General features: G+C 41.7%; 1 long non-coding RNA gene across 1 annotated transcript; it reads left to right on the top strand.

Annotated features, from left to right (window-relative positions):
• Positions 1–11,836: 11,836 nt before the first annotated feature.
• On the top strand, positions 11,837–13,949 carry LOC108400491 (uncharacterized). Its single transcript, XR_001853900.3, has 3 exons — positions 11,837–12,347; positions 12,848–13,025; positions 13,397–13,949. It is a non-coding gene; the product is annotated as an uncharacterized lncRNA (long non-coding RNA).
• Positions 13,950–14,663: the final 714 nt, after the last annotated feature.

The raw sequence follows: 14,663 nt of genomic DNA, 5'->3' as shown, positions 1-14,663 counted from the left end.
ACCCGAGCGCCCCTCCCCCCGGCTCCCGGCGGGTGGAGAGAAACCCGAGCAGTTTTTTTTTTTGGCGAGCGCTTTTTGGAAGCCTTAGAGGGACGGGCCCCCGTTGCTGGGGAGGCAGGGTGGCGGGACCGGTGAGGAGGTGCCTGGGAACAGCGCCGGAGGACAAAGAATATCCCGCGTTTCTCCCTGCGAGACCTGGGGGCGGGTGCCTGAGACCGGTGCCTGAGGACGGAGGAGGTCGCGCGTTTTTCCCCTTTTTTTTTTTCTCTTTATGGCAAGCGCTTTTTGGAAGCCTTGAAGGGACGGGGACCCCAGTGCTAGGGAGGCACGGTGGCGGGACTGGTGAGCGGGTGGCTGGGACCGGCGCCTGAGGACAAAGAATATCCCCCGTTTTTCCCTGCGGGACCAGTGGGCGGGTGCCTGAGACCGGCACTTGAGGACAGAGGAAATCGCGCGTTTTTCCCCTTTTTTTTTTCTCTTTTCTGCGAGTGCTTTTTGGAAGCCTAAAAGGGACAGGGACCCCGGTGCTAGGGAGGCAGGGCGGCGGGACTGGTGAGCGGGTGCCTGGGACCGGCACCTGAGGACAAAGAATATCCCGCATTTTTCCCTGTGGGACCGGTGGGTGGGTGCCTGAGACCAGCACCTGAGGACGGAAGAAATCGCGCGTTTTTCCCCTTTTTTTTCTCTCTTTTTGCCAAGTGCTTTTTGGAAGCCTTGAAGGGACAGGGACCCCGGTGCTAGGGAGGCAGGGCGGCAGGACTGGTGAGCGGGTGCGTGGGACCAGTGCCTGAGGACAAAGAATATTGAGCGTTCCTTCCCTGCGGGACCGGTGGGTGGGTGCTTTTTGGAAGCCTTGAAAGGACAGGGACCCTGGTGCTAGGGAGACAGGGCAGCAGGACCAGTGCGCGGGTGCCTGGGACCGGCACCTGAGGAAAAAAAAAAAAAATCGCGTGTTTTTTCTTTTTTTTTTCCTTTCTGTTCCCTCTCTCATTGTTGCTGTTGTTGTTTTGGTTTGGAGAGTGCTTTTTGGAAATCTTAAAGGGGCAGGACAGGTCACTTAGACCAGAAGCAGGGAATCTGGGGATCTCTGGGCACTCTAACCCCCTGGGCAGCAGGGAGCACAGAGGCCCCTTACGGAGATAAATAGTCTCCTGGCTGCTCCCCCTCTAACGGGGCTCCACCATTTTGGAGGAACAGCCCCAGCCAGGCCAAGCCCACAGCAACAGTGGAGATAAACCCCAAAGCAACTGGGCAGGAAGCAGAAGCCCTGTCTGCGCACAGCTGCCCAGCACAAGCCACTAGAGGTCGCTATTCTCCCAGGAAAAGGCTACAAACCAACAAGAAGGGAAGCTCTTCCAGCGGTCACTTGTACCAGCTCTGCAGACTATCTCTATCACCATGAAAAGGCAAAACTACAGGCAGACAAAGATCACAGAGACAACACCTGAGAAGGAGACAGACCTAACTAGTCCTCCTGAAAAAGAATTCAAAATAAAAATCATGAACATGCTGACAGAGATGCAGAAAAAAATGCAAGAGCAATGGGATGAGATGCAGAGAAAAATGCAAGAGCAGTGGGATGAGATGCAGAGAAAAATGCAAGAGCAGTGGGATGAAGTCCGGAAGGAGATCACAGATGTCAGGAAAGAGATCACAGAAGTGAAACAATCCCTGGAAGGATTTATAAGCAGAATGGATAAGATGCAAGAGGCCATTGAAGGAATAGAAGCCAGAGAACAGGAACGTATAGAAGCTGACATAGAGAGAGATAAAAGGATCTCCAGGAATGAAACAACACTAAGAGAAATATGTGACCAATACAAAAGGAAAAACATTCGTATTATAGGGATACCAGAAGAGGAAGAAAGAGGAAAAGGGATAGAAAGGGTCTTTGAAGAAATAATTGCTGAAAACTTCCCCAAACTGGGGGAGGAAATAATCGAACAGACCATGGAATTATACAGAACCCCCAACAGAAAGGATCCAAGGAGGACAACACCAAGACACATAATAATTAAAATGGCAAGGATCAAGGACAAGGAAAGAGTTTTAAAGGCAGCTAGAGAGAAAAAGGTCACCTATAAAGGAAAACCAATCAGGCTAACATCAGACTTCTCAACAGAAACCCTACAGGCCAGAAGAGAATGGCATGATATACTTAATGCAATGAAACAGAAGGGCCTTGAACCAAGGATACTGTATCCAGCACGACTATCATTTAAATATGATGGTGGGATCAAACAATTCCCAGACAAGCAAAAGCTGAGGGAATTTGCTTCCCACAAACCACCTCTACAGGGCATCCTACAGGGACTGCTCTAGATGGGAGCACCCCTAAAAAGAGCACAGAACAAAACACACAACATATGAAGAAGGGAGGAGGAGGAATAAGAAGGGAGAGAAGAAAAGACTCTCCAGACAGTGTATATAACAGCTCAATAAGCGAGCTAAGTTAGGCAGTAAGATACTAAAGAAGCTAACCTTGAACCTTTGGTAACCACGAATCTAAAGCCTGCAATGGCAATAAGTACATATCTTTCAATAGTCACCCTAAATGTAAATGGACTTAATGCACCAATCAAAAGACATAGAGTAATAGAATGGATAAAAAAGCAAGACCCATCTATATGCTGCTTACAAGAAACTCACCTTAAACCCAAAGATACGCATAGACTAAAAGTCAAGGGATGGAAAAACATATTTCAGGCAAACAACAGTGAGAAGAAAGCAGGGGTTGCAGTACTAATATCAGACAAAATAGACTTCAAAACAAAGAAAGTAACAAGAGATAAAGAAGGCCACTACATAATGATAAAGGGCTTAGTCCAACAAGAGGATATAACCATTCTAAATATATATGCACCCAATACAGGAGCACCAGCATATGTGAAGCAAATACTAACAGAACTAAAGAGGGAAATAGACTGCAATGCATTCATTGTAGGAGACTTCAACACACCACTCACCCCAAAGGATAGATCCACCGGGCAGAAAATAAGTAAAGACACACAGGCACTGAACAACACACTAGAACAGATGGACCTAATAGACATCTATAGAACTTTACATCCAAAAGCAACAGGATATACATTCTTCTCAAGTGCACATGGAACATTCTCTAGAATAGACCACATACTAGCTCACAAAAAGAGCCTCAGTAAATTCCACAATATTGAAATTCTACCAACCAATTTTTCAGACCACAAAGGTATGAAAGTAGAAATAAATTCTACAAAGAAAACAAAAAGGCTCACAAACACATGGAGGCTTAACAACATGCTACTAAATAATCAATGGATCAATGAACAAATCAAAATAGAGATCAAGGAATATATAGAAACAAATGACAACAACAACACTAAGCCCCAACTTCTGTGGGATGCAGCGAAAGCAGTCTTAAGAGGAAAGTATATAGCAATCCAGGCACACTTGAAGAAGGAAGAACAATCCCAAATGAATAGTCTAACATCACAATTATTAAAACTGGAAAAAGAAGAACAAATGAGGCCTAAAGTCAGCAGAAGGAGGGACATAATAAAGATCAGAGAAGAAATAAACAAAATTGAGAAGAATAAAACAATAGCAAAAATCAACGAAACCAAGAGCTGGTTCTTTGAGAAAATAAACAAAATAGATAAGCCTCTAGCCCAACTTATTAAGAGAAAAAGAGAGTCAACACAAATCAACATAATCAGAAATGAGAATGGAAAAATCACGACAGACTCCACAGAAATACAAAGAATTATTAAAGACTACTATGAAAACCTATATGCCAACAAGCTGGAAAACCTAGAAGAAATGGACAACTTCCTAGAAAAATACAACCTCCCAAGACTGACCAAGGAAGAAACACAAAAGTTAAACAAACCAATTACAAGCAAAGAAATTGAAACAGTAATCAAAAAACTACCCAAGAACAAAACCCCGGGGCCGGACGGATTTACCTCGGAATTTTATCAGACACACAGAGAAGACATAATACCCATTCTCCTTAAAGTGTTCCACAAAATAGAAGAAGAGGGAATACTCCCAAACTCATTCTATGAAGCCAACATCACCCTAATACCAAAACCAGGCAAAGACCCCACCAAAAAAGAAAATTACAGACCAATATCCCTGATGAACGTAGATGCAAAAATACTCAATAAAATATTAGCAAACAGAATTCAACAGTATATCAAAAGGATCATACACCATGACCAAGTGGGGTTCATCCCAGGGATGCAAGGATGGTACAACATTCGAAAATCCATCAACATCATCCACCACATCAACAAAAAGAAAGACAAAAACCACATGATCATCTCCATAGATGCTGAAAAAGCATTTGACAAAATTCAACATCCATTCATGATAAAAACTCTCAGCAAAATGGGAATAGAGGGCAAGTACCTCAACATAATAAAGGCCATATATGATAAACCCACAGCCAGCATTATACTGAACAGCGAGAAGCTGAAAGCATTTCCACTGAGATCGGGAACCAGACAGGGATGCCCACTCTCCCCACTGTTATTTAACATAGTACTGGAGGTCCTAGCCACGGCAATCAGACAAAACAAAGAAATACAAGGAATCCAGATTGGTAAAGAAGAAGTTAAACTGTCACTATTTGCAGATGATATGATACTGTACATAAAAAACCCTAAAGACTCCACTCCAAAACTACTAGAACTGATATCGGAATACAGCAAAGTTGCAGGATACAAAATCAACACACAGAAATCTGTAGCTTTCCTATACACTAACAACGAATCAATAGAAAGAGAAATCAGGAAAACAATTCCATTCACCATTGCATCAAAAAGAATAAAATACCTAGGAATAAACCTAACCAAGGAAGTGAAAGACTTATACTCTGAAAACTACAAGTCACTCTTAAGAGAAATTAAAGGGGACACTAATAAATGGAAACTCATCCCATGCTCATGGCTAGGAAGAATTAATATCGTCAAAATGGCCATCCTGCCAAAAGCAATATACAAATTTGATGCAATCCCTCTCAAATTACCAGCAACATTCTTCAATGAATTGGAACAAATAATTCAAAAATTCATATGGAAACACCAAAGACCCCGAATAGCCAAAGCAATCCTGAAAAAGAAGAATAAAGTAGGGGGGATCTCACTCCCCAACTTCAAGCTCTACTACAAAGCCATAGTAATCAAGACAATTTGGTACTGGCACAAGAACAGAGCCACAGACCAGTGGAACAGATTAGAGACCCCAGAAATTAACCCAAACATATATGGTCAATTAATATTTGATAAAGGAGCCATGGACATACAATGGCAAAATGACAGTCTCTTCAACAGATGGTGCTGGCAAAACTGGACAGCTACATGTAGGAGAATGAAACTGGACCATTGTCTAACCCCATATACAAAGGTAAACTCAAAATGGATCAAAGACCTGAATGTAAGTCACGAAACCATTAAACTCTTGGAAAAAAACATAGGCAAAAACCTCTTAGACATAAACATGAGTGATCTCTTCTTGAACATATCTCCCCGGGCAAGGAAAACAACAGCAAAAATGAGCAAGTGGGACTACATTAAGCTGAAAAGCTTCTGTACAGCGAAAGACACCATCAATAGAACAAAAAGGAACCCTACAGTATGGGAGAATATATTTGAAAATGACAGATCTGATAAAGGCTTGACGTCCAGAATATATAAAGAGCTCACACGCCTCAACAAACAAAAAACAAATAACCCAATTAAAAAATGGGCAGAGGAACTGAACAGACAGTTCTCCAAAAAAGAAATACAGATGGCCAAGAGACACATGAAAAGATGCTCCACATCGCTAATTATCAGAGAAATGCAAATTAAAACTACAATGAGGTATCACCTCACACCAGTAAGGATAGCTGCCATCCAAAAGACAAACAACAACAAATGTTGGCGAGGCTGTGGAGAAAGGGGAACCCTCCTACACTGCTGGTGGGAATGTAAATTAGTTCAACCATTGTGGAAAGCAGTATGGAGGTGCATCAAAATGCTCAAAACAGACCTACCATTTGACCCAGGAATTCCACTCCTAGGAATTTACCCTAAGAACGCAGCAATCAAGTTTGAGAAAGACAGATGCACTCCTATGTTTATCGCAGCACTATTTACAATAGCCAAGAATTGGAAGCAACCTAAATGTCCATCTGTAGATGAATGGATAAAGAAGATGTGGTACATATACACAATGGAATACTACTCAGCCATAAGAAGTGGAAAAATCCAACCATTTGCAGCAACATGGATGGAGCTGGAGAGTATTATGCTCAGTGAAATAAGCCAAGCGGAGAAAGAGAAATACCAAATGATTTCACTCATCTGAGGAGTATAGGAACAAAGGAAAAACTGAAGGAACAAAACAGCAGCAGAATTACAGAACCCAAAAATGGACTAACAGGTACCAAAGGGAAAGGAACTGGGGAGGATGGGTGGGCAGGGAGGGATAAGGGGGGGGAAGAAGAAGGGGGGTATTAAGATTAGCATGCATGGGGGGGAGGGAGAAAGGGGAGGGTGGGCTGCACAACACAGAGAGGACAAGTAGTGACTCTACAACATTTTGCTAAGCTGATGGACAGTAACCGTAATGTGGTTGTTAGGGGGGACCTGATATAGGGGAGAGCATAGTAAACATAGTATTCTTCAGGAAAGTGTAGATTAAAAATTTAAAAAAAAAAAAAAAGAAAGAAAGAAAGAAAAGGGGGATTACTCCTTAACAGGATAAAACTATTGGTAAATCAAAGATCAACGCATGCTTTAAATATCCTTAATGTTGATCACTTAAAGGGTGTCAGATGATCAGCTATGGAGGTACTCTTTTCTGATAATATTCCTTTCTCTTAATTAAAAAAAAAAAAAAAAGCAGTTACTGTGTGCTGACCTCCAATGAGTTCTGCACAGTGGTATAGAGGGCATGTCAAAGTGTGGGCAAAGGGTCTGTTTGTTTCTACGCAGAAGATCAAGGCCTAGCTTGGATACCCAGAAAATGAACTAAGATACGATATGAGGAGGAGCTTCCGGCATCAGCACTCTCTGGAGGACTCGTGCCGGGGGATGATCATCAAAAAGCCTCCACAGGGATCCGGACGATGCTGCGGTTGTGGCTGCATCCAGCCCACCATCTCCTGGACTTGCCATGAGAAGGAGGAGGGAGATGTCTAGGCTGGCATGTGCATACAGTGAGACAACGAATTTGACCGGATCTGTCTGTTGGAACTCAACCAGGAGTTGGGAGGGGTGCAAGTTGTAGCACCCCAAAATCTCATGACTATAGACTATCTATGGTTAAAAGAACATATGGGATGTGAACAGATCCCAGAAATGGGCTGCTTTAATTTGTCTGATGGTTCAAGTACAGTTGGAAAATATCCATCATATCATAGATAAATTTTCACAAATGCCTAGGGTGCCTAAATGGTTTTCTTGGCTTCACTGGAGATGGCTGGTAATTATAGATTTGCTTTGTTTATGTCACCGTATTCCTATTATGTCAATATGTGTGTGCAAATCAGTTAGTAGTTTAAAACCTATACATACTTAAGGTACTATACAAGAAGATATGTCAAAGAAATAATCAATCCTCCCAAGTTTCCTTCATATGCTACATCTATAGCTTTTCTTCTTCCTTCCTAATTACAAACTTTAAATAGAATTCGTGCCTCATATCGAATTTACCGAGTATCATAATTCCTCCAGGTGGTAAAGATACCTCGAGACAAGTGCTGGGCATAGAAGCCACAGGGCATAAATCTGCAAAGAAGTAAAAAGCTAACCTTTGCAAACAATATGGCTTCTCTCTCACTTACCAACTTTACATTTCCCTGTATGGCCCCGGAAGATGACTGGTTAGCCAGAGACGGGTAAGATTCCTCAAGGGAGGAACAACCTAAGACAGGCACAGTCGCAGGGGGGCCATCAGGTGAGAATTTGGGGATCAACAGAGGTGAGGCTCAGAACCTCACCCCCCCTGCTTTGAGAGAAATCTTCTGCATCCGTGGATGTTTTGCTGCCCTTGTCTAGCCTGGATTAATACTTAGTCCATAGGCACACACCTGATCATCTGATCATCTACATTTGCCTTCTTACAGCACTAAACTATGTTTTCTACCTTTATCTTGCATCTACCTACCACTTCAGCATTTTATTAAAAATAAAAATAATAATAATAATAGGAGAAATGTGGGATCAACATATAAATCAAGTACAAAAATCAAATGAATATTCATATTTGACCTGATGGTTTATAGGTCATATTGCATGATCAAAACCGAAAGTTTCTGTGATGACTGCCCTTGTACTGTTCACCATGTAAGAATTTATTCACTCTGTAAGAATTCGTTCACCATGTAAGAACTTGTTCGTTATGCTTCAGAAGATTGGAGACTGACGAGAATTAGGCTTGAGATGGATTAATGATTGTACATTGAGCATTGACCCCCCTATACTGAATTTTATTGTTGTTAACAACCATTTGATCAATAAATATGAGAGATGCCCTCTCAAAAAAAAAAAAAAAAAAAAAAAAAAAAAAAAAAAAAATATTTTTCCATTTTGAACAAGTCTGTAAACACCTTTATAGAAAAATGCTTGTATTAGTCACTAATATTCAGCTATGGATAAATATTTGTGGAAATAAATACTTTTGGATGAAAAAAAAAAAAAAAAAAAAAAATTACTGACTGTATCCTGTCAAGTTCAACTTTATCTTCTTGATCTTATCTCTAACAACTTTCAAACCTGGAGCCAAGAATCTAGCTCTCATCATTCTGTCTCATCTGCATCCTTATTATTTGTCTCCAAATGTTTATGCATATAGTAAATCTATGTTTTTAATAAGCATTCTCACCTTTTTATGGGTAGTAGGTAATTTCATGGCAAATGGGACCCTATGACTCTGTGGTCTACAGTATACTTAAAAGAAAGAAGGGCTATGAACTGTGATTTTATAAATCAATTTATTGGCTATTACAGGCAACAATATGGGCTCATCCATTACATTTGTAAAATACTGATGTCTCAAAATATCATAAAGTGAAAGACTATTATTACTACATAAGAGGTCTATGTGAAATATTAAACTTAGCTTCATTGTTAGGAGGTGTTTTACATGCAAAGGGAAATGAAGACTTTCCCAGTATTTGAGGGAATATGCCTTTGACCTAAATTATTCTTCCTTCCCCTTGCATGTACAAGAAGGTGCCCTAGACCTCATGCTGTGCATTATACCAAATATAATATCCGCTGGAGGAGCCATGTTGAAAAATAAGCTACTGAGGATGCAAGGGATGCCCGGGAAAAAGCAAGATGTTTTCAGGATAGATAAGATAAACAAGAACAATGGGCAGAGGAAGGCATGGAAATAGCAGCTTCGATTAGATAAGGACTAATTTGATCCTTTCAGATTTATATAAAACTGAAATATACTTTGAAAGGAACTGTTCTTCAAACTCACAAGTTTACATATTTGAGACCCATTTGATAGATCAAATGTAAATGCAGCTAAGAAGTGTCTACAGTGCCAGATTTCATGTGGAACTAGCACATCCAGAGAGTAACAAACATCAGAAGAATTTTTGCTTCAAATAGGATGTTATTTTTTTTAATTTTGTCAATACCAGAGGGAATGCCTGGAGCTCCTCAAGGGTAACACCCAGTGTTGGCATCAACATGCAAGAAGCATAAGAGATATCAAATGGCCCACAGAGGCCATTAATCCCCTGAATTAGTGAACTACCTGTATTTGCAGAGTATTCCATTTGTGCCATTTGTGTTTTGACTGACAGCAAAACCAGGTGCGTATGTATTTAACACATATGCTAGTTGGTAGAATTTTGACAGGGTTTTTTTTTTACAAAAGCATGATTGTTTTTTTAAACAATGAGGTTAATACTAATTGTTTTCAAAACATTCAGTGTTTGAGAAAATAGAGATTAAAATATTTCAGCTACTTTTTAAAGTATTTTAATTAACACTGAATTTTTGACATTATGATGCCATTTGAAGAATCATGTATGCTAAAAAACCAAGGTTCTATTAACTTATTTTTAATTTATCTTTTAAAATGTTAGCACACGAGTTTTCCATTAGTTTAAGCTTCGATGAAACATTTTTTTGTGTGTTGGAATGCAATCCACATGACACTGTCTGGCTGTATCTGGGCTCTAACACACACAAGCTTTTGTACTTACAGAGGGGTAAAGGGGGGGTGAGTCAAGCACAGCTCCTTAGGCGAGAGAGCATGGGAAAGCGGTATCCTGACTCAGGACATCTGCGCTGAACTATTGGGAGGGTGGGTCTCCAGTCCTCTGGGAGAAAATGCAAGCTGATGTCTCGGACTTACCCTGCAGCCCAACTAAATGTGTGGGTTTGATCAAGGACTCTTTCTGTGGGTCTGCTGACTTTTAGAAAGCCATTTCCTTAAAAAAGAATATTTCTGGCAAATCTGGCAATTACTTTTCATTATAATAACATTTATCAATCCAATGCCAGTGTTCAAACTGGTATTTGGAGTGGATTTTATGGACTCTCTTCTCAAGTGTCCCTTCTAGTTTTCCCAAAATCTAAAATAGCATTTCTGGTTCCTATTCTTGTATTTTCTAATAAATGGCCCTTGTCTATTATATTTTTCCTGTGCAAGTGAACTGCCTAGCCCAGGAGGTGAGGGCTCCCAAAGTTAGGGCTGAATGGATTGTCTCCTAGAACCACAAACTCCAGAGAAGGGAGCAATCATCTTGGGCCAATTCATTCCCCTCAATGACAAATAAGGGAGCAGAGGCCCAGGTTAGATAAAATGACTTCTCTACATGGGGAAGGAAGGAGAAGAAGGCAGGAGGATGAAGCTGGGAAAAGTGCTGTGTCGGCTACTTGCACAGTACTGGCAACTCATCACTAATTACCATTAGGCCAGTGATCTATTCATTTTGCCTTTTGAAATGAGACACAGGCTATGTAAATAAGACATCTGTTTCAGCTATAAGAGTTTCCATGTTTGTGTAACTTAAAAATATAAATATTCAAATGCAGCAACCAATAGTAGAGTATGTACTTTCCCTGATTAAAGAGTGGGAAAATGGCAAAATATTTGTTCTTTTTGAAAAAGGCTACGTGATAACTATTAAAACAAGTTTTGACCTCTTAGTGCATAGTTTAATCCTGAATACATGTTTGTGCAGGATTACCTACCCATTAAGGCACATATGCTAACCTTTACAAGAAACATAAAGAAGTCTGTGTGTGATGTATGCATGTGCATGTGTGTGCATTTAAGCATTTGCACATGCATGGAAACTCCAGTTACTGGTGCATGAGTCCGGAGTGAGAATAAACAGATGAGCACCTGAAGAAAGACTGGGAAGATATACCCAGAATTCACAGTGGTTCTCCTTCAGTAGTACAAGGCTGATTTTTAGTTCTTTGTACTCACATGTTTTTTTTCTAAAATGTCTACACTAATAATGGCTATCATTTATTACACGGCAGCCATGACCCTAAGTCTTTATAGGTAATAGCTCATTTACTCCTCACAACAGCCTATTGCTCTTGCTTTATAGGTGAAAAACCTAAAGCAAACAGATGTTTGCTTCAGATTTGGCTCTAGAAAGCAGAGGAGCCGGGATTCAAACTCAAGTTCCAAAGTTCGAGAGTTCAACTGCTACAATAAACATGAATATATTTTTCTTCATAAATGTGTATGCACATATATAATGTGTGTATGTGTGTTTTGTTTTAAGGCTAGACACATGCATGCTGAGGCTTGGTATGTTCAAGTAAATGCATAGCACCTAAAATTGAAATCCATTCTCATGGCTGCTGGAGAAATGTCTTTATAACTATTTTTCCAAAAGTCGTTAACTGCTAGTCTTTTTCAATTGGAGAAAGGGAGGCAGAAGGCTCTGCAAAGCTGCTCCTCCTATGGGGCTGACAGCCACCCCAGTACAGCATGCTCTCGGATCACTCCTTGGAGCCTTAGATTCAGACTGACTTCAGATGAGCATGCTGTACAATCATAAAAATGTAGATTTGAAGTCCTCAAACTCCACGCAGGAAACAATTCTGAGACCTCTCTCCTTAACTATCTTCTAGGTTCTGCTTAAACACTACCAATCTGGAAAGCTCACCCCTCAGGGAGGCGGTACGTTCTCTTGCCGAGCCTCGCACACCATTAGTAAATCTCCTTACACGAACCTGAGCCATTGCTGTGCAAGCTCTGCGCCCAGGAGCTACCCAGGAAAGCCTACCGTCTGAACCTGCTGTGGTTAGCCACTTTACATGTCTCTCTCCTTACAAATTCTACCTTCTTCTTTTGTGTTCCCATCCAGTTACCCTGTGAAGTAACAAAAGGTAAGCTAACCTCTGAAAGTAGTAAGTTCCAGTGGAAGCATCTCTCTCTTGCCCGGGTGCTCTAACAGTCTGGGTTTATCACATCCTCTTAAATGTTAAGTGTCTAACTATAGATACTAAAACCTATTGCTAAGTAATGTGTCAGTAATGTTTCAAAGGTGTTGACATGTACAAATATTGCTATAAAGCCCATCAGGGCCTAGGTATGTCATATTCCAGGTTTCCGGTTCTTCAGCTCTCTGACCCCAAACCATCGAACCCAGACCCTGGCCTCCCGCTCCTGTAGCCTGGACCCGACCATGGCTGCCGCTCCTTAGTGTGTACCAGCTTCAGCCCTGGATCTGCCACTGGCCGAGGGTCCTGTCTGTGCTCACAGCTGACACCTCCCAGGGTTCCGACCTTGGTCATATTCATTGACTGAGCTTTTGCTCTCTGGACAAGGTTTTCACTTCTTGCCAGCACCTGCTTGTTTATAATTATTATCATTATCATTATTTCAGCCTCAAGACCTGCAAGGCTCATAACCCTGAAGGCTTACCCAGGCCAGTGGAATGAGCCCAAAGCACCTTTCCTGCCTTACTCCCACCCCTGCGCAGTGCACCGCGGCACCTGCATGGACACCATCTCCCTGCCCAGAGGGCCTTGCCATCTACGCTCCAGCTTGAATCCGAGCACGGGGTGAGAAGTTCAGGCCCTGGAATCAGATTGCCTGTGTTTGCGTCCAGCTTTTCTATGTATTACCTGTATGACCTTGTGCAACTTACTTACCCCTCCATACTTAGGTTTCCTCATGTGTAAAATGAGAATAAGGGCAGTGCTCTCTGCAGAGGCGCTGCCAACTGCCTATCCAATATCCAGTAGCTTCCTTCTCCTTCAGCTCCAAAGTTTTCAAGCGGCTTTATGCTCAGACTAAGAAAAAAAATTTTTTTAACCTCCCTTTCTCAGCTGTCCTGCAGTTTGAGCCAATGGGGTGGTCTGCTGGGGACCCCCTAGGGAGGTTTTCCTTTCCATTTATTAGCATTTCTTTGTTTTCTTTGTCTTTCTACCAGAAGGCCCAAGCAATGCTGCAGTGGCCCTGCCACCTTACAGCAGGGGATGGAAACCACGCCCACAGCCTGGCAGAGCAGCCCGCTGGAAGGAGGAGGGAACTCGGTGACTTCTCAAGTGCCTGCATCTGCCCCCACTGCCAGCCGTCCCTGGATCTTTTATGATGTGAGGAAAAATAAGTCTCAGCTTGCTTATGCTGCTGTGGTCAGGTTTCTGTACCACTTTATTGTGGGAATTGAATAAGAAAATATGTGTGAGCACCTAGCACTATGCTTGACTTAGTAAGTGCTCACTAAGTGTTAGCTGCTCTCGTTACTTCAAACCCCAACTTAAGTCCCAAGGGCCCACTGTGCAATCACCCTTCTCAAAGTGCCCTGCGAACACTGTTTTGGACTTTGCATTAGACACATGGAAGCCTTAAGTTTCTTCTACTGCTGTGTAATTTCTGTACTGTTATTAAACTTTTATTTCCTAACTGCAGTTAAATAACAAGCTGCAGGCGCACTGTGTGATACTTTCTGCTTGGCCCAGTTTTCTGTGTGCAGGGGCCACTCAATAAATACAACACTGGTTTGTTCAGGAATTTTTTAACTGCCAAAATATTTGAAAAGTTGTTCTCTCACATTTCCTGTTGTACTTTGTGGCCAGATTCTTTAAAACTAAGGAATTCGCTTAATGAGTTACATAGCTGAGGTTTTTGTGAAATTATCCACATAATAAGCTTTTTTTTCTTTTTCTTTAGCTTTTGGCTACTGTAGAACTGATACTCTTTATCAATGGCAAGTTTTGAAAGACTACTAATTGAACATAGATTTTAACAGTAACATTAGCTATAAATACACACTTTCTTCAGACTATAAACAGAGGTTAGCCTGGAATAGAAAATGTCCATGGTGGGCTGTTTGGGTCCTGCCCTCCTCTTCACTTGCACAGATTAGCCTGTAGGTGACAGGTCCCTGCCTGTTTCCTCAACCCTGCCCTCTGCGTCTCTTCTATCTGGCTGTTCTTGAGTTATATCCTTTTATAATCAACAGGTAACCTGGAAAGTAAAATGCTTCTCTGAGTTCTGCAAGCCCTGCTTGCAAATTAATCGAACCCAAAGTGGGGGGTCACTGGGATATCCCATCTATAGCTGGTTGGTGAGAGACACAGTGACAACCTGGACTTGGGATTTCTGTCTGAAGCCAGGGTGGGGCAAGGAGCAATCTTGTAGGACTGAGCCCTTAACCTGTGAGATCTGACACCATCTCCCTGTAGATAGCGTCAGAA

This window comes from Manis javanica, chromosome 1 (assembly GCF_040802235.1).
Source record: "Manis javanica isolate MJ-LG chromosome 1, MJ_LKY, whole genome shotgun sequence".
Classification (NCBI taxonomy): Eukaryota; Metazoa; Chordata; class Mammalia; order Pholidota; family Manidae; genus Manis; species Manis javanica.
This window is presented reverse-complemented; position numbering and strand designations above follow the sequence as displayed.